This window comes from Anser cygnoides, chromosome 7 (genome assembly GCF_040182565.1).
Source record: "Anser cygnoides isolate HZ-2024a breed goose chromosome 7, Taihu_goose_T2T_genome, whole genome shotgun sequence".
Taxonomy (NCBI): domain Eukaryota; kingdom Metazoa; phylum Chordata; class Aves; order Anseriformes; family Anatidae; genus Anser; species Anser cygnoides.
Window position 1 is genome coordinate 23,674,970 of NC_089879.1, and position 24,998 is coordinate 23,699,967.

At 38.7% G+C, this 24,998-nt stretch overlaps 1 long non-coding RNA gene across 3 annotated transcripts; it reads right to left on the reverse strand.

The window, feature by feature from the left end:
• Window positions 1-5,103: 5,103 nt before the first annotated feature.
• On the reverse strand, window positions 5,104-21,240 carry LOC136791236 (uncharacterized). Of its 3 annotated transcripts, XR_010832777.1 has the most exons (5): window positions 15,578-16,020; window positions 15,162-15,400; window positions 14,668-14,734; window positions 13,918-14,005; window positions 5,104-7,433 (listed from the first exon to the last, which is right to left on the reverse strand). It is a non-coding gene; the product is annotated as an uncharacterized lncRNA (long non-coding RNA). The 3 variants fall into 3 exon arrangements; XR_010832778.1 differs by adding an exon at window positions 18,448-21,240 and having other exon boundaries at window positions 13,918-15,400; window positions 15,578-15,658; XR_010832776.1 differs by having other exon boundaries at window positions 13,918-15,400.
• Between the last annotated feature and the right edge of the window lie 3,758 nt (window positions 21,241-24,998).

Genomic DNA, 24,998 nt, shown 5'->3' on the forward strand with positions numbered 1-24,998 from the left:
TCTCCAATGCAACAGTTTTCCAAAGGGATGACCGTGGTCCTTGAAGAACAGAACAGAGATTACGGTAAGATTATATTGCTACTTACTTGGTTAGGCAGTGGTTGAAACACCAGACCGATGTTCTGTTTTCTCAGTGTAACCCAGGCATCCAGAAACCAAGAATATTGAGGAAAAAAAAAATCAATTAAAGGGCTAGAAGATATACTGTAACATTACAAGTTACAGTAGACCTTAATTGAAAAATTTACATGTAAATTGGATGTTCTTCCAAACAAGACACTCTAGTTTCAATGGGAATTAGTTTGGGATAACTCCACAGTCTAGAAAATATAACCACATTATGACAAGAACTCCTTTACAACATCCAACTGAGGACATTTTCATGGCTAAATTACCCATCCTGGGCACAGCCTAATTTTGCACTGAGAGTTGATAAGTGAAAAAGAAAACAACACAGGACCTTCATTTCTAGCTTAAATTAGTTTTCTCTCAACAGAAAAGTTACTTCTGTTTAAATATGAAATATGCAAACAAGTATTATGCAATTTTGGTTGTTTCTTTCATACTTAGCATCCCAGAACACTGGCATCAATTCTCAAGAAGATTTAGTTAGCTGAAATGTGAGGAGATTATATGGCTCTCTGACTTTTTTTCTTCCTATACTGAGACAAAATTAGTTTTTATCTGTAAGATTTTACAAGTAAGATTTTTAACAAATTGTATTTAAGAATTTGCAGAAATATTTGCCTCAAAAAAAAAAGTTTCACATAATCAGACTGTTGAAGAACATTCGAGTAGAAGGCAATTTTAGCCTCTGCAATGGGAGAATTCTCAATTTACAACAGTCTTAATATACTCGCATACACATGATGAGCCATGTGGAATAAATGTAAATCGACTTCCACACAATATTCAGTGAAAAAGAACCAGAACAGTGAAGTATGTCACTGAACGTGCACACAAAGTGCAAACTACTCAGAAAATGCTTCCGTGTGCAACTTACTTAATATCCTACCTTTATATGATTAACAGTTTTGCTTCGATATTACAAAAGAAAGTTGTAAATCTGATAGAACTCACTATGCAGCTGCTGAGGAAAAATACCAATGCAATCTTTATTTCTCCTCTCCTGGTATTTACTTGGAACATATTTCTGACAAGTTTAGTAGCTAGTCCTCCTCCTCAGATTTCTTACCAAGTCACTTAAACATTACAAACTGATATATTATTACACATACTGATGAGACTATTCAGAATTCAAATGCTGCTCTGTTCTCTAGAAAATTCACAGTACACAGATAGGGGTTTTATGATCCCCCAAGTCCAAATTTACAATGCCCAATGATGCCACTAAGAAACAGACGAGCTTGCTGATGGTAGATTTTCACTTGATGAAACACAATTCCTTCCTCTTGCCATTTGGATGACATGCACTATGCTGTGCATTTTTCTTGCTGAAAAAAAAATAATTTCATGAAGTACACAGGGTTTGTCATACTAGTCTTATGGATTTCCTTGCAATCATATTTCAAGAGTATTATCTTATCTGTGCTAAAATAATAAAGTCAGAATTTATGGGGGGAAGAGGACTTGAAAAACCTTTCTAACAGAAATATATTTATTTCAGCTGAAGGCCTTTAGTATTACTTAGATTTTCAGAATCAGACAGGTGTAATTTCATTTATTGAGTGTTTTCTCTATATTTTGCAGCAGGATAACATCAAGAATAAAATGAAACTGATTTATAATGTAATGCACATGGAAACAGAATGCATTTAGAAATCTATGATTTCAGTCCAGGCAAATTCAGAAACATTAATATACACTAGTAAGAACAGACTGCTGTGGTACATGGTAATATTTGATGATAAAAATATACCACAGGGACTGCGTGGCTGACTTTTATGTGCATGTCCAGCTTTTAAAATCTGCAAGAAAACCCAGAATGAGAAAAACTCATTTGAGAGTATTTGATTCCTCATCTGAGTTGAAAATTACCTGAACAAACCATGGAAATATGGTCTAGCAGATATACAACTGGTGTTCACCTTTGGCAGTGCTGCTTTGGGCCACTACATTTACAGTAGGTCATTGAGGGCAATTAATGATATTCTACTGGACAATCTACTGTGGACAGAAAAAATACCCTTTCAACATAATTCTCATGAATAGTGAAATGTGAAAACTGAGCTCTTACACAGGTTTTTTAGGAACTGCACTGAAGAGAACAGAAAGCATAAGATACAGGGAACAAAAGTTCTTTCCATACCACTTCCTTACTACCCTCCAGTACACTTATGTGTACTCTTACCGTTTAAGCCATTAAGCCTCTTACCATCTTGGCCATTTAAGAAGCATTCAGCCAAAACACAGGTTTGCCCTACAGGTGATTGGCTGATGTGCCCAGCAGGTAAGACTATGACTTAGACAAGTTGAATGTCCTCTGGTGATACATCTGCTGATTATCAGGGAATGCTGGTTTAGAATGAGCAACTAACTTTTGCATGGCTACAATTAAAAGTGATACATTCACCTACAGTATTTGGGAAGAAGGTCAGTTTGATCCAAAAGCTACACTAGGAAAGGACTCCCACGTACAACTCATGGGAAGGGAAAGAGAGTCCAAGAGGAGGGGTACAGAAGCAAATCAGATCACCAGAAGCAGTGGAGGAGTGGCTGAGTGAAGATGTGAAGTTATGCTCTAACTTACTGCCATGCGAAATAATGTTTATTATAGCGTTTGGGACTAATACGGGGAGCAGATGCAACTGTGGAGCCCTGTGGTGTTACTTATTTTCCATCCCTACCTTAGGCATGTAAGGATTGGAGCTGGAACATTGTGTCCTCCTTTTTCACCACCCCTGAATGTCTGGGAGCAGCTGCAATGACACTGGGCACTGATTGCAGGGCTCCAGTGGATGCCAACTCACAGCGAGCTGGAAGGACTGAGCAGAAATTGGCAGTACCCAGAGCTGGGACTGGAGGACTGCATCTGAAAAAGGCTTATAGGAAAGGCCACTGTTACCCATTGCTGAGCTACAGGAAAGCTGATTTTCCACAAGGCTGGGAAATTAGACACTATAGGAAACAGACCTCTTGTAACATCACCTGAGAGCAGGATTCATCTCTTTAATCACCAGTTTAAGCCAGTCATCTGGACTCTTGCTGTATTTGATGGAAAGGGATAAATATCACCAGAGGTGATTCAGCCCACCAATTTTAGCTAATTACCTTAGGATGATATAAGCCATCCTCTGGAGGAGTCTCTTCTTTTCTATTGATTATTGAACAGGCCTGAGGTACTTGCCAAGGCCAGCTGTTAGATGATAATTAGGTTAGGTGAGACCAAACAATCACAGAAAACAAACTGGACACTTGTCAAGTTTAGGAATTGGTCCCATAGCCTTTCCATAATTGTAGGAGGTATCAACAAAAATATCCCTCAGAGATTTCTTCTCGCTGAAGTAACTTCCATATTTTATTTTTCCTTGCAGAAAGCATATGTGATGTCATTGGAAAGACATGCCTACGTACTTCAAACGATACAGAAACCAAAATCAATGGGAGAGGAAACATGGAACATGTTTATGCATCAACCACATGACTCCATGATATCTCTGAAACACATCTGTGGGGCCTTCCACATTGCTGTGCCTGTTCTCATGACACATTTGAGCTACATACATATGCGAATAGTCTCCAAACCTTAACCCAGCAGCATTTCTAAAGCTTCATGTATCACTGAAGTTATGGTAGAAGCTTTTTGTTGTTGAGAGAGGGGTCTTCTGGGGGAGAAGGGTAGACTCCTCTACTTAATGTAACTATAAACACAAGTAAATAGTAGAAACATGAAATAAGTCCATAAACTTAATACTATGAAACAAATAAATGCAATTTCGTTTCTAAAACTCAGCTCTATCCCACCTATGCTTACATTCATACACGTGTGCACGTACTTGCATGCTCTCTGCATAGGTCCTGCAGCAGTTCTGACCCGAGGAATTCCGTCCCAGAGTTGTCACTAGAAGGACAGAAAGCTGGTCTTGAGACCACCTCATCTAGGTCCCTGCCTGAAGACACTCCATCCCCTCTGCTGTCTCTAATCAGCCCACACATGTGCGTTACTATCCCCATCGTTTGAATTTCCCTAAAGCCAAGCTCTCCTGTTGCAATTTCAATCCACCACTTCCTCTCCTGTCTGCAGGGAACATGCAGAATAGTTTGTTATCTATGCTCTGCAGCACTGCTTCACTTACTGTCTCCCCTCTATCCTCTCTCCTTTGCGGGGGCAGGTGCCTAGCCACGGAATTTCCATCTGTTCATTAGTATAAGAGCAATATGCTTTTATACAGATCTCGGGTAGATAATGTCCTAAATAATTTTAAAAGAACAGATAAATTCATTTAAACAGCTAAATTCAGAACAGATAAATTTATTCTAGCGTTGGTTAAACCTGTTTTGTCTGTGTAGTTGATGTACAGTCTGTAAATAAAGCCCTGTTTAATGCTTTTACATTGCTTCATCTTCTAATCCAAATTTTAATTAATTGTATTCTCTCTTGCTCTGCCACACAGCAGCAACAACTTGCAGTGAAGTTGATGGCACTTTGAGACAGACATTTTTACATTCAGATTAAAGCCATCTCAGCTACAGACAATGGCCCAAACAAGTGAATTACATGTCAGACTTATCACTCAACAGCAATGGGGTCTTCCTATATTCTCCAGTCACAACTTGCATTAGAATTATGGATATGTCTGTCTGTATGTGTGTTGGGCTTGTTTAATAAACCTGTGATTTTCTGCTACCAAAGCTAGCTTGTGCAGTGACTTATTCTAAAGTGTCATCCAGAAATATCACTTGGAGCCATTAAAAGCAATCCATTCGCTCTCTCATGCCTCTTCACTTTGTAATCAAACAAACGTAATCACTTATTGTTCTTGGTGAGACAGCTGTGCCCTGAAATTCTCACCTTTACCTGCGTCTGTAAATCCATCTTCCACATGCCTGTATCTACCACATGAGCAATGTGAAATGCTTTTAAAATTTTGTTAGACCCTGTTATGAACATAGGGGCATGACACTCGGGAAGCAATAAATAAATAAAAATTGCAAGCAGATTTATTACACAGAGACAATAGAAAGAAAAGCAATGAAAACCCCACAACAAAGCAGCAGTTCATTTATCAAAGATCTATTCATCCAAATACGGCACCACTCCAGCAAGACACACTAGTTTGAGCAGAACTTTAAAGATGTGACTTGTCAAACAGAAGTCAACAGCTTAAGTGATCTGCTGGACAGGGAACTAAATAAAACGGATGTATTATTTCATTTAAAAACAGATTTGTTCCATAAGGCCTTCCTGTGAAATATTCTACAGCACTTGAGGCCTCAGAAGTCAGCGCTGATTTTCCTATCAGAGAAAACCTAGTGAGAAAATATATAGAGAAATGAGAGGGATCATCGAAACGATGCATGAGTTATGCAGTGATTTCAGTTATTTATAAACTAATTCACTATTTTTCTGGAACCACTTTGTCCAAAGTATTTCCTCACTGCAAGCCACCCGACTGGTATGAATGTAATGAAAAATAATTTCAGCCTACATCACTGCTAAACTGGCAGAAGTCATGCCTGAGAACAGAAAGCACCATCGCTTCATCAGCAAACTTGCTGCCATACCTAAATGATATCCTTCTTTAATTTTCTACCCTGTTTCCGCAGAGCATGTACTGCTTATTCCTCTATGCAGAGCGGAGCCGACAATGGGCTGACAGTGCTCACCCTCTGAAAACTCCATTAAAAAAGCATTAAGATGGTGATACAGAACAACAAAAGCAATGGAGAGCTCTGCTCCTGGAGACAAGTACCATATGCCCTCTCATACTTTTCCCAACACTACGCATTACGTGATCGGGTTGCTTAATTATGTTGAGGTGTTGAAAATGTACATGTGTAAGGATAGACTGGGAAGCCCTGAGGTTAAAATATATTCATGTATTTGCCATTAATACATGTTGGATGCATGAATAAAGCAGGATATCCTGCGATCTATTTAAAGTAAAAAAGCTTGTTTTTTTATATTTAAATTACATGTATAGTGAAACAATGCTTTACCCTGTTATTTCGCCGAGGAATAGGATTTTTTGCTATTTTCCCTTTCCTCTCTTCTTCCCTGCCTTCCCTGTGTCCATTTGTCTAACTAGGTTATATATACAAAAAGTCTACAACTGCCAGCAGAGGCTTTAGTGATGCTGAGAGGAACTTTAGCTGACACTGACTCTTCAGATGCTGACTGACCTCTTTGAAGAGCTGCATCACTCTGGAAAATGCAAACACCACAGCCGTTAGCAACCTACATCTCTCATCAAAATTCTGCCTTCTCATGGCCTGCTCACTGAGGCCAGCTGCTTCAGTCTGTGTTTACAACAAGCTTCTGAGAACAACTCATCAGAAGTTTGGGCTCTAATGGTCACAGTCTGAATACTCCTCCTGCTAGCACAATAGATAACAAACCTGGAAAAACAGGTATTGTAAATAAATTCCGTGATAAAGACAGCCCTCACTTTGGCCTGAGACGGTTTTAATCTACTTTTTCATCCTAAGAAATCTCTGCAGATGTCAGAAGCAAAATGTCAGGGCTACTTATTTGCCTGCTCTGTGCAAGGATTGCTCAATTCCAAATGAAACAAATGTGCCAGAGCTGATTTACTGAATTAGCAATGGATGGGGCTCAAAAGCCTCACTGAAATGCATTGCCACTGCCCTCCATGAGCTTGCAACAGGTCATTATAAAACCTGAGCTCCATAGACAGCTAAAGAGAGGTCCTCAAGTCTCAACGAAGAGCCCAGGAGGAAAAGCCACAAACCGAAACTGTGCTATTAAAGCAATCAGCCTCACCATGTCAAGGTCCTACTTAAACAGACTTGACCTACCACACGTTTTCATGTGGCAGAATCAGAGGCTAGGACTGGCACTGTCTAACTGCCTACATTTTGTCCTAGTAAATGGATTTAAAATATGCCCTAGCTATATAAAATAATAAAACGGGAACATTTTAAAAATATATGCTGTGTGGATTGATTTGTACTTGTCACATTAAACGATGTAAATTACAGACCTATAGTTTTGTAAGAGAAAAACTCCAACAATTCTCAGAGTACCTTTCATCTATAATATCGAAATGCTCCAAGAAAGCTGGCAAGTGGCTCTGCAAAGAGAAATGCGGCGTAGAGGCATGGATCTGCAGAGACCGTGTGGGCGCCCCAGCTCAGCACGGGGCTGTAGCAATCCCCACCCCATGCACAGCGCCAGGCGAGGACGGCCACGACGACTCGAAGTTCTTCAGAGCGGGCCAGTGTCATCAGGGAGAGGAGCCAGGTCATTCAGAGAGCACCACGAGGAAAATCAGCAAGCATGAAAGCATGAACTGCAAGAAAAGAATGGAGAATCTGGGATTTATTTATTTATTTATTTTTAATTATAAAATGATGTGAACTCTCTGTGATTGCAGTTTTTGATTGTGCAAAAGGTTGCTGTCAAGGAGAAGGAACAAAACTATTCTTCACAGGATAGGACAAGAAGGGTTAAACTGCAGCAAGGGAAATTCAGTTTAGACATTAGGGAAATCTTTCTAGCTGTCAAGATAGTTCAGCATCGAAATCAATTGCCAAGGGAGAGTGGAATCTCAATCACAGGAGGGCTTAAGAACAGGCTTGCTAATTAACTGTCAGGCATGGTTTAGATATAATTGCTCCAGCTGGGGCAGGGGGCTGAACTACCTGACCTCCTAAGGCTCCATCTAGCTCTATCTGCATTGATCATAAGATCTCCAGAGCCTCAGAATAATCTATGTACCTCATAAATTATATAAAGAGGGAATATATATATATATAAAAGCAAGTCTAAAAGCTAATTACTGATGCTATGTCTGTACTATGTTGCTGCTGTCTTAATAATTTTAGAATTAAATCTATAATGTTACCTCTAATAATAACATATAATCAAAAATTTTAATGTATACCAGTATGGATATTTTAGTGTGATTTTAATGTGCGGCACAGACTTCTATTTTATTACATTTATTTTTGGTATTTAAACCCTTCATTGATGACAGACTGTGATCACATTTTTGTAGAGGCCCTAGCAGGACCTGAGGCCTGTATATGTGTAATATACACGTATGTATATGTAACAGCAGGAGTACACAGGGAACAGAGATAATGAAAGACAGTTCTTTCTAATCCTCCATTCGGTTAATCACATATTAAAACCACCTAGCAATATTGCAGTATCACTGAGAGATTAGTCCCGACCCAAGCACTCCTGAAGAGCTTCAGCTTTGTTTCCAAGTGGCAGATGGAAACAAATATTCTTGCAGGACTCCTCTCCCAGCATTATACTATTCTACAGAAATGAAAAATTAAAATTCATGCAACTGAGACTAATTTGACAAGACCCCTTTTCCTACCCTATCTGTAATTAGCATTGCTGTCATGATGCAGCAGTCCATCATTCTTTTTTACTTACAGAAAACTGGTCAAACTCTTATTCCTTTCAGTCTGCATAGCTAAATGGCTAAGAGGCAAAAAGAAATTGGATCCTTTACTTTAGGAATCCCCATTCTCTTTGTTAATTGGAACTGCAGAGGAAAAAACAATGTAATAAAAAGTAATAAAACTAGCTTTGAAAATCTGATTAAAATATGAAGGGAAAAAAAAAAAGTTATATCTTTCTTTGAGAACCCCCCAAATATTGCAAAGGATACACAGGTGGTACCTTAATTTGAGAAAGGCCAAGTGTGATCGTGGCAGAGAGATGCACTTCAGCATTTTCACAGTGGTACTTGGTGGGCTGCTGGACCCCACGCCTGCAGGCGCACACATGCAGATTTATTTCCCTGGTGGCAGCCAGTTTTGTTGACTGTCCCCACGGGAGAAGCTTCTGGCCAGCATCACTGTTTAGTCAGGGGAGCCAGACCTCTCCAGGAGGTTATCCAGAGATCCAGGGCAAGAATTTGCTAAGCTGCTAATTGCTTTTTTGAAATCATCCTCTGGCAGTGCCTCTTCCCATACATTAGGCAGGCTCCACAGACAATGCAGACCCATAATTTAGAGATTCTCTGGGTAGAAAGACACCCTTGCTTCATAACTTTGTTTAGCCTAAGGGTATCAAGAAGTTTGGCAAATCTCGCTCGACTCAAAATACATGCATTTTGCAATACCACTGCTTCTTCGCAGTCACCTTTTTAATTTCTCACATTATATGCTATATTGGGTATTGGAAATTCATATTTGTGTTTACACTTTCCATTTAGCCCTTTAATATTGCAGTCATAGTGCTGGCTCCATTTTTCTTTTTTCATTTTTTTAATTGGGAAATACTGACAGCAGAATAAATTAGTCATTTGAATCAAGTAATCTTTTTTTTGTTCTGCTCTCTAAAATAAAATCTTGCAAAGAGTAATACATAGGCACATACACATCATAAAATATTGGGCCTAGATACTGAAACTTGTAGAAAAAAAATACTGACAGTATTAACTGGAACAACTTATTATTCCAATAAAGAACAAGCCCAAGAATTCAAGAAAAAGGGAGAACCGAAAGAAAATTTAGCAAAATCCCAAATCACCATAATCTTTACTACACGCATTGCTAACCAGTGGCTGGCTCTCTTTTGTGTGCTCTTTTCCATGTGAGACTCTGGGTAGCAAAGCAGAATATGTGACAAGCTCTGCGTGCTGCTTTACTTTTTATTACACCACTCTGTTCTATATTTTTAATTTGTTAAAAACAATTCTATCCTTGCATTACAAGAGCAATTCTTCTGAAGGCTGCTGATCCCTTGGTGAATACCAAACATGAAAGAGGCAATGCAACATTTGTCAGTGACATCCCTACAGCCCGTCATTTACCTGAGAAAGCTTTTTGGTAAATATTTCAAAGAAAAATATTTCAATAGATGAAGACATCTTAAATGTGGACTTCTTATGCCACAAACAACACATTTTTAGTATAAAGCAAATATTTGTCATATGAATTAAATGCAATTCCCTCAAAGTTGCTTTTTTCCCTTGTCTGTTTTAATAAAATTTATAATTCCTTAATAATCTCTACCATTTCACATAAAAGTTGTTGCAAAAATATCAGTATCAATCAAATACATAGCTAGTAGCTTCCATATCTGCATTTAGAAGTACAGTAAGCGCCTGTTAAATATATGATTATTTTAGAACTGCTGCAGCATTACAAATGAGGAAGATAAGAAGCCATTTATTTAGAGTTGCAGGTTTCCAAGAACTCCACTGAAATGTTTCATATTGCACACCACTACCCCGGAACACATGATAAAAGGAACAAGAGTGTTTACCGCCTTCTTAATGAAGAAAAAATATCTGGCCAGTTGTTCAACATAAGATAGACTTTATTAGATTGTCTGCTTCTGTAGTAAACAGATCGGTACTTTGTACAAAGGTTATTTTATCTAAGGCTATGTTATATTATCCTCTGTGGGTGCTGTCCATGATAGATGTTTGTTTGCTTACGGGTGAGAGACCATAAAAAAAAAAAAAGAGTAAGAGAAGGAGTTTTTAAGCTTCAAGTATATTTATCTGTGGGCTACAAAGTCAAGTCACTAGAAAACACAAATTCCATACAGAAGAAATACAGGTTATATTGGTTCTTTAGGGACCAGGACGATGGATACAATGACCTGGGTTAAGTAACAATCATTGCCTTCATGAAGATGCTGAAACGAACTGCATCAGAATCTATCTGGACTTTTACTACTTCACTTAGACATAGCTGGGTAAAACGGAGAAACAAAACACCCTCGGGAAAGGCCACCGCAGTAGCTTCCCTTTGCCACGAACCACCATAAGTACCCTCCTTACACCACAGCACATGCAGTCTCACACTGTATCACATTTACCCAAAGCTACTGAATAATTTCTAAAAGTTCTTAAATGCAGTGTTTTAGTTTTGCTAGCTACACAGAACATATTTGGTCTATGTTAATGAAAGGCACCCAGACAAATAAAATGGTATGTCTCTAAATGCTATAATTTATGACCTTTTAAACAATTGCCACAATTTAGATAATCCATCAATCCATTTGCTTTCCTGTGAAGGTACACTATTAAATTTACTAACATTAAATGTCTTTTACTTAAGGTATATTAGAGAAAAACAAACTAAAATTATTGGGTGCGTTATTTTAACAGGCAATTTTCAGAGTCCAACATCTGACATGAGTATATTCAACCCTGAGGATTAAATAAAGAAAAAAGAATTGTAGAATCAGCAAAGGTTAAGTATCCTAAACTCACATCAGTTTCTTTATAAACCTAGAATTGAAAGCATATCTGGTAATGATTTAAAGAACTAGCAAGAGAGATATCTCCACCACAAACTGCCAAACTGCTGAGCTGATACCTATGAGATAGAAAGGAACATGAAGCCTCTTGTTCCACCACCCTTGTTTGACTAAATCCTATCCTTTTTATCCCAAAGGTCCCTTGCTCAAAAAAAGATTTTTTCTTTTTTTTCTTTTTTCTTTTTGGTTTATTTATTTTCTGTAATTGATCAACTTTGACAATCATCAGGCTATGCTTCCCATCATCAACCTATGGCACTATGTCACGAAAAGGAATCCGAGTGTCCCCACTGCTGAGTGCCCCCCTATAAAACAGGCCTTGAGTAAGTCCACAGCTGTGCTTCCTATTGAGTTCTCAACAACCCTACACAACTATGCTCTTTTTGCTCATACTCTCTGAATTGCTTTTTTTGGTCATTCTTTGCATTCCAAGTTTCTGAGCTAATCTTGAGTTCCTCCTGGATTTGTCACCTTTGAAGCCTTGTCATATAGTTAGGGGCTATGTGCTGGCATGATTACCTGTGTTCTGTACTTAGCTCTACAAATATTTATCTCCCCTCTCTTACTGTGCCACCAAGCCTATTAGAGTTTCCTTCAAGAGGAAACACAAAGCTGTCTAGTTTGTTAATCCGGATTAAGCGCTAAGTAAACACACACGGAAGAGCAGTACTTCACCAGTGGCTAAAATAACTCACCCCACAGGAAGAAAAATGCAGAATGGGGCTGCAGAACATTCACTGCCTCTGCCCTACCCCTCATCCACATCTGAAGTCAAAGGCTGAGGACTTATATCAAACAAAATTAGTTTTGTATGAAGCTTGCAATGAAGAAAATACTAAAATTAACAAAAATAACCTATCTATGCACTTGAGTTAGACAAGATGAGACAGTCTTTGACCTAACTTGCTTCAAAATAGTTCATAGACTACCGGTTGCTGTAGTTGCAAGATGTTTATTTAAAATACAGAACACGGATTAATTATATAAAATCAGCAGAGTTAAAAGAGGTATGTTATGAGGTTATCAAGGAGGCTGTTGTTGTGTTATAGAATCAAAACCAAAAAAGAGTTTTGATTCCATAAAGATAGTTTACTAAGTCCCTGCCTTCCTTCCTCATTCCAGCTCTTGATCTTCAGTTCACTGCACCCCAACTGTGTTGGGGCAGTTTTTACAATTTTACACACTATAAATCAGATAAAGAATAACTAAATTCATGGAAGCTGATGCCATATTATTGACAGGGAGTTGGTAAGGGGGGGAAGTCTAAACTGAAGACATTAGGATAGCTATCTCAGAGTTGGTCAGTACAAACCATTGCATCTCATGTTGTCTAACACTGTCAATCAGACAAGGTAAAAAGAAACTGTAGGTATCAGTCAAACCATGAACATCCCTGGGCTCCAAACCGCGAACCTTACTAGTGAGATATGTAAAGAAAGCAACAAGTGGGCAGGATCTTACATTGCTTTTTGTCTCTGCTCAACTCAAAATAATCTGCAGATTAAGTAAATTATCATTCTTAGCACATATTAACTGCATAATGGTTCTCCATATAATGAAAACTCTGAAAAGTTTATAAATCAATATTTACTTCATTTACGTACATCACATCTGTGGGCATATTAATACAAGTAAAATAAACTGAAAGTTTATGACTGCAGATGGTTGTAAGAATGTTTTCTTTCTGTGACAGAAGAGAACAACAGTTTTGGTTTGTTCTAGATTTTTAAATTATTTTTATTTTTTTGCCAAGATATTGATATGAATATTTATGTTTTGTTAAGTCTCATTCTGAATGCTCCTCAAAGTTTAGGAAAGCAGGGCTGGTTGGGACTCTCTGGGCTATCAGTCACAGGATCCACTTGAAACCTTTTAACAGACATTCAATCCAGAATGGTTTGTAGGATGTGCCTTTAACCTAACTTATAGTCAAAAATAAGGGTCAAAAATGCTCTGCAAATCATTGTGGGGAGACATACCTGAGGTCCTCAAAAAGACCAAGAGCTACAAAAGCTGTCATGCTACAGAAAACCAGGAGATCAAAGGCATTGTCAGGTCCCAAGGCCCTGACATAAAGAGTTTTTCAGATGAAATTTCCAGATGCTCCAAGGAAACAAACCATTCCCCAGACTCCAGTGCAAGGGAAAACCCCAAGTGGTCCTTGCCAAAGATGATGTGAGAGAAACAGCATTGACTGTAAAAAGCAGTTATTGTGTGGAGACAGACCTATGGGGAATTTTGTACCAGCAAGGCTACTACACATTACAATATTGTTTCACATGTAGCTGAAATCAGAAATGCCCCAAAGTTACTGCTGACTACTGTCTGCAGCTGTGTGAAGTTACTAATTGCACTCCATTTCCCATGAAGCAGCAATCTACATCCTGCCAGTTAAAGAGTGGCTATCAAACCAGTTTCAAATTCACATCAATAAGATTTTTAAACAAGACCAGCTTTTTTAACATCACTTCTTATAGTTGAGCAAGCACATAAAAATCATCCTCTTTTCTAAACATTTCATGTGACATCTTCCCTACCTTTGCCAAAGAAGTTATTTTTTCCCTTCTCCTACTCTTGCATCAGCCTTCTACTTCTGCTTTGCTGCATCATCCACTCTCACTGTAACTGAGGAAATAGTATTTTTGTCACTGCCACTAATTGATTGCCATACGCTGCATTCATATTTAATTCCATAGCCCTATTATGACAAGTACCGCTCTCCAATTTTATCCCAAGACCATTTGAAATCTTAGACCATTTAGTCTGGCACATAACCTGTCAAATCTTTTGCACCCTGACCTGTGTAAGACTGTTGCAAAGGAACACAGCACTAGTGATGTTTGTTTCCCAGACCAGTTTGTTGCATTTCTCTGACCACCTTCGATTTCAGTGTGCACAACCAAACTGAAAAGTCCACATTCAGGCCCTTGCGTTCAGTATGGATGTGCTCTTATTGCTCATCTACAGGGTTATTTCACAGCATTAGACACCAAACTACTTAATGCTAACTCCATAAACATCAGAATTACTTTAGTCAGGCTTTGAAAGCACTGATATAATGTGTTAACAATATCCACCCTACTTCTGGAAAACTGTAGGCTTTTTTTATTATTTTCTTTTATTATTTTTTATTTTTTGCTCTCAGCAACACACGTTCTATAAGCTGGATGTGCTCCACAAACACTACTCAACCATGGTGAGCTGAGCTTGGCTGGCAGGTCAGCTGTCAGCAGGACAGAGGGATAAAATAAGCTGTGGGTTGAGATAAAGACAAGGAAATCACTTACCAGTTACTGTCTCAGGCAAAACAGACTCGACATGACCAAAATTAATGTATGTCCAGCTGAAATAGAGCTGGACAGTGAGAAATAAGAGCAAATTATAAAATAATTACAAATTCTACATATATTACACATCTCTAGAAAGCATATAAAATATGAGATGTGGAGAAAATATAAACAGAACACGCACAATTGAATGAAGCACTCAGTAACTCAGTGTCTCCTGTACAGGACTGAGATCATAGAATCAAGGAATGGTTTGGGTTGGAAGGGACCTCAAAGACCATGGGGTTCCAACCCCCTGTCATGGGCAGAGATGCCACCCACTAGAACAGGTTGCTCAGGGCCTCATCTAACCTTGTCCTGAACACCTCCAGGGATGGGGGCATCCACAGCCTCTCTGGGCAGCCTGTTCCAGTGAATGTTGCTTCCATCCAAGTCCTGTGTAGTCACAGGATAATCAGAAAAGCCACAGAGCAGATATTCAAAGGTTACCTTACCATAGAGATCTCTTCAAAGACCTGCACGTAGGACCTTCTTGTTGTGTGCTTTGTGAGACCATGCCAGTAAAGCCTTGGTAACGTCCAGAAATCCCGCGGGGACACGAAGAGCCTGCTGTGGCAGGCAAACCAGTGCTTAGCTGGTAACAGTGACTTCTCTTCAGGTTAACTTAATTTCCCTCCTGTCCATGTGCTCTTGGGGCAGTTCCTCTTCACAGGAGAAAGCACCAAGCCACCAGCTGTGACAGGTGGGGAAAAAGTCATACATTTGGGTGATATTGTCCCTTCCTGCTCACACTACTCTTTACATGCTTAAGAGCCACCATAGCTTTTAACTTGTAATTAACTGTCGCTGATTATGACAGTTATTGATTTCTGTCTTACATCAGAAGATCAATTTTAATCCCCAGATTTACCACCACTGTTAGCAGCCAATGCGCCCGGTTCTCAGTTCAGCCAACGACAGAGCTCTTGCTTTACTCCAAACGCGTTCAATCCTTGAAAATAAGCACACACATACGGCATAGAAAGGTTAGCTGCTTTCTGTGTTCCCAAGCAGCTTTTAAGTAGTGTCACTGGGCACTTGTTCTGTACCAGGGTGTATGTGACACAAGACCCTGTGATTTATTAATAACTAGCTGCTGCTTGCTTAACTTTTTTTTTCCCCTAAATTGTATTACCAGTGATATAGCGTATGCAATAATTAAAGAATTACTTGTTCTAATATGATTTTATGCTTAAATGAGCAGACATTATATATAACAGTGTTCTGTGTTTTGCTGATATGTGGACAAATAAATCTAGAAGAAAAAAACATCTTAAAAACAACAAGACATAATTAGTACCATCTGTATGGAACTTGTAGCCTCATAAAGGGTTTTATTGAAATAGAATAGTAATGAAATGTTATTCAAAGGGGTTGATTTTTTGCAGACTGATTCAGCTGGCCATTGACCCCAGTGAGTGTTGCTCCACAGACATCAGTGGAAAGATTTTTGCTGTATTTTAAAATGTAAGAAATTATGATTTCAAGAACCTGCTAAAGTTTTTATTTGAAGTGAATGCCAGCTTTTCTATTGATTGCATAGAATGCCTTTAAAACAGAAATCAAATTTAAAGGGATTATAATACACATTTCAGGGTTTGTTAAGAAAATTTCACAAACAGGATTAGTGATACAGACAGCTTGTATTCAGTTTTCTATTTTGTTAAATTAAATTAGATTGGTGCTTAGAATGAATTCTGGAAAGGTTTCATATGTTTTCTAAACTGGTTCTTCCAGATGTATTTTATAAATACTTAAAGCCACTTGGTTTAAAAAAAACACTGTAAGAAAATCAGATTGGTGTTTATCATCTTTAAATATAATTAACTTCCTCCAAAAGGAAAGATAGAAAGTGTCATGGAAAATTTTATTTCATAGCTAATGACACGGTACGTGTCAAATTAGTTGCAGTCTAGGTAACCCTTCCTTTTCTTATATCCATTTCATTCTAAACAATCATTCTGAAGTTACTACATTCCTAGATCATATAAACAGAAAGAGAAATCTAAAAGCACATTTCTTTGTTCCTAACCAAATTAATCACAAAAAAAAAAAAAATGTGCCGTGTTCTCCCAAAATATCACCCTGAGTTAAGTTCTAAATAAAAACTTCCTTATATATGCTTTTCACAGGTTATTCTATCTACCTTGCCTGTTCAGTTTGCAGCCATTTCTTAACCTCCCTGGCTATGATGCTAAGGAATAACTTTCCGTGCTGTATCACCTTGGTTATATTATAATAACTACAAATTAACCTGCCATACCAGGAAAGCCACATGTTCCAGTTCAGCAAAACTACCTTGTCTTTACTCTTACCTTTTAATCAACAAACAGGATGAGTTCAACCTTCAGTGCTAACAAAAAAAAACACCAATCCACAATGCAATTCACTTGTATCAAGCAATATTAAGTTTAAATTTTTCCTTTCTGCAAATCTACAACTTCTTGGCAGGGTCACTGAGTTGATTACTGTACTCAGTGCAACACATGTAACAGGTGGCAGTTTTATAGTTGGTTTTGTTTTCAGTAACCTCATTCCAATATTAAATGAAATGCCCATGTTGTTTCCTAGAGCAGGTGATACAACCGTGTGTGACATTATAAGTTTCTGCTGGATCACGGGTCTATTTTTTCTTCCTGTGTGTGAGGGGTGAGGCGTGGGATAATTTTGCTGCTTGCTTCAAGCAGCATGAAGCACTTACTCCACATCATCAAGCAATGGGTCCTGGATAAGAATAAAAACAGATATTTTTGAACATGTTCGGCATCATTGTTTTACCATCAAACAGAAGGATTATATGCTTCTCTAAATCTCTCTCTTTTTTTTTTTTTGTAGAATGCTAATATTTTTCAGCCTTCACATGCAAATGGAGGTGATGCCATTGAAAAGGCAGGCATGTGAGTGCAGCAAGAAAGACAAATTGTCTTTACTTTAAAAAAAGAAAAATAGACCTAAGGCATAAAATGTGTAAAATCAAAGTTATTCAAGGCAAAATTTTTGAAGATTGGAACCATAATTGCTGACATACTTCAAGCAATATTTTAAAATCATAATACAGTACTCTTTAAAACTTAGGCACAATAATATATCTTAAACATGAAAGGCGTAGAAATGGCTATATACACAGTGACATGGGTATCTACATATTTCTAAGCCTTGGTTTTACCAGCATAATTGTTTGTGTGCTGCAGGTGAACCTTTTGTAGAGCTCAGGATGAGCCCTAGGCTTTCGAGAGAATAGATAACAAAGGGAAAGAGAGCATCACTGTCCCTGCAGAATAACTGGGCAGGTCTTTAAGGCACACAGAGGAAACAGGGGATATGTCCCCACACAGGGGATGTGTTTCTCCAATACAAAACCCAGCTCCAGGCATTAGGGATTGGAACTGAGCAGGACTCCTTCCTGGCTCGTTAGGCTTACTGCAAGATCACATCAGATAATTGCTTCTATAGACTGAGCTACTCACCCAGCAACGTAATTATTCGTTTTGCTCTCCTTTTTCTGATTAGAAGGTTGTTCTGGGATCCCAGTGCCCTAGGGTACAGAAAGCTTACTCTGACGTCTAGCTTTAATGTAGCCATAATCAATGTTAAACCTTTTGTTCTTTCACCAGCCCAAGTTTTCAGTTTAAAAGGCTCTTTCCTCACCCTGCATCCATATCACTTCTCAAGCTAATGAGGTCTAACTGCACATTATTACATCTTTGGTCATGTTTGACAGAGCTCCTAAGATTCATTTACCTTTTTTAGCCTTGTATCTCATTAGTGACTCACAGTCATCATGCAATACCACTTGTGCACTTGAACTCCGCTCCTCCTTCTCCATCCCTTCTAAATTCCACCTGAAATTATTTTTACTCCCCAAATGAACGACCTTGAATTGCTTCCTACTGAACTTCTTCCTGTTTCACAGAATCACAGCATGGTTTGGGTTGGAAGGGCCCTTAAAGCCCCCCTCCATGGACTGGGCCCCCTGCCCCCAGCCCAGGCTTCTAGGCCCACAGCCTTCTCCTCTCCAGGCCGAACACACCCAGCTCCCTCAGCCTGGCTCCATAGCAGAGGTTCTCCAGCCCTTTGATCATCTTCTTGGCCCTCCTCTGGACTCATTCTAATACTTCCACATCTGTCTTGTGCTGGGGCCCCAGAGCTGAATGCAGGCTCCAGGTGGGGTCTCACATGAGTGGAACAGAGGGGGACAGTCCCCTCCCTCGCCCTGCTGCCCACGCTGCTGTTGGTGCAGCCCAGGGTACGGGTGGCTTTCTGGGCTGCAAGCACATGTTGCTGGCTCTTGTCGAGCTTCTCATGCACCAACTCCCCCAGGTCCTTCTCCTCAGGGCTGCTCTCAGTCCATTCTCCGCCCAGCCTGGATTTGGGCTTGGGATTGTCCCATCCCAGGTGCAGGACCTTGCACTTGGCTTTGTTGAGCCTCACAAGACTTACACAGGCCCAACTCTGGAGCCTGCCCAGGTCCCTCTGGATGGCATCCCTTCCCTTCTCTGTGGTGTGTCAACCACACCACAGAGCTCAGCGTCATCGACAAACTTGCTGAGGGTGCACTCGGTCCCACTGTGTCCACCAATTCCTTCAAGACCCACAGGTGTATCTCTTCAGGTCCCATGGACTTGTGAACCTTCAGGTTCCTTAGATGGTCTCAAACCTGATCTTCTCCTAAAGTGTGTTTTTCTTCATTCTCCCTGGTCCTTCCTTTGCCATCTGGAGCCCAGGCTATGTGGCTGGAGTTCTTGCTGGTGAAAGCTGAGGCAAAAAAGTCATTGAGTACTTCAGCCTTGTCCATATTCCAGGTGACCAGATCTCGCATTTCCTTCCAGGGAGGGCCCACAATTTTGCCATTCTTCCTATTTTTACAGATGTACCTACAGAAGCCTTTCTTGTTGCCCTTTATGTCCCTGGCCAAATGTAATTCTAAAAGGGCTTTGTCTTTCCTAATCTGATTCCTGTTTGTACTTGTTTCCACTCTCTGTAGGCCTCCTTTTTCTGTTTGAGTTTGGCCAGGAGCTCCTTGTTCATCCATGTAGGCCTCTTGCTGTTATTGCCTTCTTTCCTCTCTGTTGGGATGCATCACTTCTCAGCACCTGAGGAGGTGATCCTTGAATATCAAGTGGCTTTTTTGGGCCCCTCTTCCCTCTAGGGCTTTGCCCCATGGTACTCTACCAAGCAGATTCATTAAAGTATGAGAAAAGACTGGTCAACCAGAAGTTGAATTCTGTTGAATTGTCTCAGTTTGTGCTTACCTCCGAGTTTCTAAGTCCTACCCTCAAGCTTACCCCAAGTGAGCATTGTTAAGATGTGACAGTTTCAGTTTTGTACATTCACACACCACTGTTGTAATCTTTGATGTCTCTGGACCATTCCTCAAAACAACAACAAAACAAAACAAAACAAACAAACAAAAAAACTGTTCTGGTGATCTAAGTCAAATATCATTGTAATTCCTGGCAGATCAGAAATGTTTTTTATTGACATTTGAACATGGCAGAACAATGTGAGAAATTTTAAACCTGACAGAAGCTTTTGGAAGAATGGTATCAGCAATGAAAAAATACTTGTTCAAAGTTGAAGTTCCACCCCTGCCTTAATTACAACACTCTTATTGTAACGCCACAGTTGGCTGAGTACTGTTGCACAGCTGTGTTTCAATTCTTGGGAGCTGCAATACTAGACTCCAACCGTTACACAGGGCAGTTTTACACCTGAAGCACCACAGAGGTTATATGACTTCTGTTGTGCATTTTGTACTTGATCAAAAATTCAAAGGTGGTCTTTTCACCTTCTCTGGGAAAATGCTGATCACATTAGGAGTTGGAATATCCTTGCACAAATAAAGTCTATAAATGAAAGTGCTAATAGTAAAGGTGATTGCTTATTGAGTCGTCTTTTTTCTTTTTTTTTTTTTTTAAGCCACTGCCAGGATGCATTTGGTTCATAACCAGTGACAGTAAAGAACATAAATGCCAACAGAAATGTCCATTTTTAGCTGTGAAAAATATGGAGTTAGATCACTTAGGGATTTGAAAACAGCATTTCTTCCTTGGCTGTTGTGTTTGGACAGAAAACAATGTACCCTTGCCAAGTTCATTGCAAAAGCCACGTTGTACTAGTCTTATGATTGACATCACTGATGGATTCAATCTATCAATGCCAAACAATTTTGTGATTTGAAGTTACTTGGTTAACTCCTGATCACTTCTCTGCTTGATTTGCTCTGCAATATGAAGTATCATTATTCCAGGGTCATGTAAGAAGAATGATGTTTCTTAAAACATAAGATACCAGCATTTTCTACAGAAGTAGCTGGATGTATTCCTAATGAGATTCATGACCATAATATCTAGTTATTTATTACTGATTAAAAAAAAAAAAAGCAAAACCAATACATTAAAATAATATGAAATCATAATATACATTCCCAGGTAACAACAATTGCTTTTTGTCTTTAGAGTATGTATAAAATATCTCTAAATCTTTAAATAAAATCTTTATTAATATTTAGAGATCTTTAAAATTATTAGTAAAACAGCATTTATCTTTTAAATTATACTTCTTTCTCATTTCTGATGCATATATGAGTTCGTTTGCAAAATGAATGTCTGTCACAAACAAGATAAATACTAAGCAGACTTGGAACTACCCAAAGAGAGCCTGTATTGCTAAAGAAAAAAAAATCTATTCAATTGGCAAGTTAGACTTTCTAAAGAAACTGGAATATCGAGCTGTCTGGCTAGCAGAAAGGAAGATGGATGACTCTTCTTGAATTAGGTGCTTGAAACTTAGTTCTGCTCAAAAGAGAATATAATCAATTTGGGAAGGAGTTGAGTCTAACACTGGGAATGCTTTATTGTAAATAGTAGATTGCATTTAAACTTTACTCAAGTGTTTTAAAGGTATTATTTTAGCTTAACCTTCAAAATGAATAACAGTTTATTTGTGCAGTTATTCACTGAAATGGGTTGAGATATCCAGTTTAGGAAATAGTCTACCCTGTCCTTTATACCCTACGTTTTATATTTATTATGAGCTCATCTTATTATTAGTTTCATTTGTTCTCCTTAGGTTCATAGACAGCAGATTTATTACCTTGCACTAGTACCTAAAGGGTATATAAGTAAACGTGAGTTCATACTGTCCACACCAGGTCAGAAGCTACAAGTGGACTCTCCCAAGCAAGCACTTGGTTTATCTTCTGACCTTACTCTCTTCCTTATACAACCTAGAAGTAAGTGCAAGCATCTTTAAAGGTCATACTCGGGGAGAAAGTACTACATACTATAACAGGATAATTAATTCTAACTCTCCAGGTGACGTCTCCTGAATGCTCAGAACCACTTTCACTCTTTGTAAATTAAATTAATTAAAATCTGGCAGTAAGCCTTTCCAGCAAGAAACCTGCATCCAGGAAATGACAGATATAAGGAGAGGTTTCCACAATAAAGTTGTAAGTAGCCCATCACACAGTACAGATATGTGTAACTATTTTTTCTTCTTAAACTAAGGTCTTAACATTGGTAGAGCACGTGACACATGAATCAAATACTTTTGTTACTCTTACAGTGTTCTCTGGAAGAACTCACTTTTTTACTGCACGCATACAATCTGAAGAATTCTATGCAGTTTATATCTAATATTCTACAAGTCTACGCTGGATTTGTTGTCATCATTTGTTGGAAATAAATGTGGATAGTTGTTCTTACCGGAAATACAGACTCTTTCATTTCGAATCAGGCATCCATGCATCTCCCTGCTTCAAAAAAACCTTGTGCCTCAGTTCTTTGTCTCAGAAACAGGTATCTAGATTAGAAGCACCAAGTTTATTACGGATACTGTTACAATGCTGTGAAACAAATACTTAAGTTGCTAAAAAGTAGAATTGTTTTTTAAATTTCCCATGTTTAAGTATCTCTATACTTAGTACAACGCATAACTAAATTAAATTATTTTATATACATTTATGTTTCATACTTACAAAACTAGCATTGCTGTTGAAAAAACATATACATGACTAAGGAATATAAATCATCTGGGAGAAAAATGAAGAGAGAAGTTAAGCCAGACAAGTTTTCAAGGACTGTTTTTGTTCACTAAATGCACTAATATACTTCGTTAAATAATGCAGTGCTGATTTATGAATTTCTGTAATAGTAAAATATCTGAATGTCTAGGGCTTTGAAAAGTTAAAGCACTATTTTTTATTTAAAATATAATCAATTTGCACTGAAATGCTATGCAAAAATAATGCTTTAATTTAGCTGTAGACATTTAGCTATAGATTCATTAGAACTCAAGTGAAGGAGACAAAAATAAACAAATATCCAAGTCTGGGATATGCTTCTCATGAAATGTATATTCACAGATGAAGCAGATCCATACCCCTCGAGGCCAAGACTTCCACCCTGTGATCTGCAAGGGATCTGCTCCCTTTGTCTTTACCTATGGAGACCAGAGGCCCAAGGAAGGTCTCCAGTACTTTATTGCCCTTTATTTTCACTTAATCTACGTCCTACTGTAAAATACTGTTGTGAATTTGACGGTATTGTCAGTAACAGGTGATATTACTGTGACTATTTTAAAGGAACACAAAGAAGAAAAAATTAATAATAAAGAACTGTAGGAATTATCTGTCATAATACCAAATAATAACGTAATATACTTTCTTATGATATCTACACTACTAAACTTAGAATTTCAATTTGAGCCTGTATACTGTACTAAGTAGCCTTGTTTTAATTTCTGCCTTTAATAATTCCATTCATTTTACACATTATTTACCCTAGTCATAAGTTAAGTTAAGCATTATGCAGTACCTTCATTTCCATGGTGATTTTCATGTAACTTGCCAAAAACATGGTGAGTGACTATGGACTGAGACAACATTTCAAGGTTTCGGCAAACTGTTTATTTTTGCATATCATGGCAGCAGCCAACTTTGCAAATGCAGTGCCTTGCCTTGTGTTTCATATCTGGAAATAGCTGAGGATGAGCTCTCTTACAAATTACTGCCTTACTGCAGTGGCCTGCAGACTATACATGAGGCACAGAACTTAAAACCACTTAAAATGTACTGGAGCCTATTGATATATACAGAACTGATGCAGTTTTTTAAGGTACGGTGCTGTGAAACAAAGATTACTGAATACACTTCTTATTATTCCATCTTCACTTAATTGCGTGTTTTTTTTTTTTTTTCTAAAAAAAAAATAACCCACAGAACCTCAAGACATTCAGCAGGGTAAATAATAAGAGTACAGGTAGAAACGACTTGCACTGAAAAATTAACAGTTTATTTCTTTTTTTTTTTCCTCCCCTTCAATGTAAACCTTTAAACTCTCACAGAATGTTCTCTCTGCCTCTTTGAACACGTTCTCCTAACTTTTATTTAATCATGCAGCCACCAACTAAGCTGTTCAGGTGGAGCTGCAGAAGGACACATGAGGGACTACTTTCCCAATATTACCCTGCATGAACTGGTAGGCAGGAGGAAAATGGAGAATAGGAATGACAGGAATCGCTCTGCTACACGTTTCCCAGCTAGCCTGAATTGCTGGTGGGCATAAAAGCTCCCTATCTCTGTAGGGCATTACAATCTGTAGGGCACTGCACAGAATTGCCACAGTCCCAGGCAGGATCGCCTGTCTTTTAATAGTTTGAAGGCGACAGCATTTGGAAGGCCAAGTGTTTAAACCCCACCCCCACCCCCTTTATTTTTTCACCTTTTTTTGTTGTTGTTGTTACAATTGTCAAATACTGGAGAGAGCTGAGCACAATAAAAACCAATGACAAAAGTATGTGGTCTTCTTAGAGAACTCCTGGGAGATGGATGGAGTGCCAGGATGCCAGGAGGCTGAAAACAGGCACACACAAAACCAATAATCACTCTAAAAATGGAAAGTTGCATGAACACGTGCACACGGGAGTTCATTATCAAGGGTTCCCTTTAAAAGTGGACAGGTGACTCCAGCAGAGCTCTGCAGGTCCGTTCCATGGCCAGCACTATTCAGTACTTATTAACTTGGAGGTTAGGAAGCTGGATGACAACTTTTAGCAAACAGACAGCAGGAAAGCAGAATTACAGAGCTCAGTGGATAGGCAGCTGTTCCTGACTTCACCAGCTCAGGCTGAGGAATAATTAGTCAGGGTGCTGTTCTCAAGAATTAATGCAGGTCGCAAAACGAGCAAGATTCAGCAGTGCCCTACTGAAGCAGAAAAGCCCCGTACTGATATACACAAACAGGAGCACGGACTGCTGTACACGTGTAATTATGTTCTGTTCCACTCAG